Genomic DNA, 2,465 nt, shown 5'->3' with positions numbered 1-2,465 from the left:
CTGAGTGCCACATTATAGCATGAATCTTAAAAAGTTCTTATTAATAACATCAAACCCGAGCCAGGCATTGGGGTGAACTGGAAGATCAGAGAACCAGAACAAGCCACAGCCACCTCATCTGGCCAACATCTCAGCTGGTCCTGTTTCCTCAGACTGGAAGCTTCTGTGTCCTCATATCCGAATGGCTCTCAGCTGAACTGTGCTGCTGGAAGCCTGAAAGCTTAACCAGCCAAATGCTTCTAGTTCCTGGTCCTCATGCCTTATATACCTTTCTGCTTTCTACTACCACTCCCTGGGATTAAAGGCTCGCTTTCTGGGATTAAAGGCGTGTGTCACCATGCCTGGCCGTTTCCAATGTGGCCTTGAACTCACAGAGATCCAGAAGGATTTCTACCTCTGGAGTGCTAGGATTAAAGGTGTGAGTGCCACCATTTTCTAGCCTTTGTATCTAGTGGCTGTTCTGTCTCTGATCCCAGATAAGTTTATTAGGGTGCACAATATTTTGGGGAACACAATACCACCATACCACATTTATAGGCAGTGGGGCTATGGTGAAAGGATGGTGTAGATGCTCCCTTTTTGGGACTTATGAAAGGTCATGAGCAAGGACCAGGCAGAGTGGCCTTTAACCCCAGCACACAGCAAGCAGAGGCAGGGAGATCTTTGTGACTTTGAGGTAAACCTGATCTACATGGCAAGTTCTAGGACAATCAGGATTACACAGAGAGACCCTGTCTCAAAAAACAATAAAATAAAAATCTTAAGCAAGATACAGGAGTGAATTTTAGACTGAATGAGAAGCGGTCAGTCCTAGGGAGAAGAAAACGTTTCGGGAAAGGGAGGCAGCTATGTGTTGGTAAAGTAGCCACAGAAGGCCAAGGGTGCCGTTTGTATAAAGATCTGAAAGAAATGAGTAAAGGCCAGGGAGGTCCGTGGGGTGAGTGCATTTCAGGCTGAGGGATGGCCTTGCAGGGAGAAGGGAGCATGCCTTATCCAGGAACATGGCAGCCAGCATGGCTTAGAGCTGGATCGAGGGAGGGAGTTGGGGGCTGACAGCAGAGGAGTGAACATTGAGAAGGTTCTGGCCTGCGCTGAGGGAGGGGTCTATTGGAGGCATGGAGGAGGGCTATGCAGGCTGTAAGACAGACCTGAGCCATGATTGGACTTCTTTGCTTTGAGGTGGCCCAACAGGGTTTAAGGTGAGCTGGCTACAGAGTGTAAGGAGTCCAGGTACTGGAGGGAAGGAAGGTCCGTGCCACTTCCTCTCTAGGGTGCTTCCAGCTCAAGGACTTTATCATCTGGGATTGAAGAGGGAAAACATGAGCCTTTGGATCTTTTTGGGAGGGAGCGACTTCACAGATAAGGACAGGTATCTGGTTAATCCCATGAGCACATGAATGACTCTGAACAAGGCAGCAGTATTTGGGAGCCATATCGCCCTCTTCTGAGAGATTTCTCTATCTTCTGCTTGCAACACCTTTTTTCTGTTTGGAGAGTCTCATGTAGCTGAGGTTGGCCTCCAATTTGCTATGCAGCAGAGGATGGCTTTGAAATCCTGATTCTCCAGCCTCTACCTCCCTAGTGCTGGGAATGCAGGCATGCACCAGCATGGCCCATTTGATATGGTGCTCAGGACAAATTCTGGGCCTCATGCTCGTTAGTGGGCACTCCACCAATTAAGCTACAGCCCAGTCCACATTTAACACAAAGGGTTTTTTTTTGTTTTTTTAGTTTTTTGAGACAGGGTTTCTCTGGGTAGCCTTGGCTGTCCTGAAACTCACTCTTTAGACCAGGCTGGTCTCAAACTCACAAAGATCCACCTGCCTCTGCCTACCGAGTGCTGGGATTAAAGGCGTGTGCCACCACCGGCCCTGCTCCAGGCACAAGTTTTCTAAAACTTAAAAAAAAAAAAAAATCGATTTCATTGTATTCTTACTTAAATGAATGTCCTTCCCTTTCTCCCATTTCCCTCTCTCCAGTTGCAGAGGTAAGGTAGGTTTCTTTTCTTTTTTTTTATAAAGATTTATTTTTATTTTATGTGCACTGGTGTTTTGCCTGCATGTATGTCTGTGTGAGGGTGCCAGATTCCCTGGAACTGGGGTTATAGACAGTTGTAGGTGCTGGGACTTAAACCCAGGTCCTCTGGATGAGCAGCCAGTGCACTTAACCTCTGAGCCACCTCTCCAGCCCTGTATATGTAGATTTCTGCTCTAGCCTTCTGACATATACTTCCCTGGCACACTGAGTCTATACAGTATTATTCTCTGCAGCACTGGGTATTTAGTGCTAAGCAAATACTCTACCGCCTCAGCATTGCCAAAAAAAAAAGTACGTAGGGGCTGGGAGTGTAGCTCAGTTGGTAGAGTATTTGCCCAGCAGGCAGGAGGCTCTGGGTTGGATCCTGTGTATCCCATAAACTAAGTATGGTGGTGTACACCGGTAATGCTAGCACTAAGAGGTGAGGC

Source organism: Peromyscus californicus, unplaced genomic scaffold (assembly GCF_007827085.1).
Source record: "Peromyscus californicus insignis strain IS unplaced genomic scaffold, ASM782708v3 Scaffold_5__1_contigs__length_169319896, whole genome shotgun sequence".
In the NCBI taxonomy this organism is placed as follows: Eukaryota; Metazoa; Chordata; class Mammalia; order Rodentia; family Cricetidae; genus Peromyscus; species Peromyscus californicus.
The sequence above is the reverse complement of the archived record's forward strand: the minus strand, read 5'-3'. Positions refer to the sequence as shown.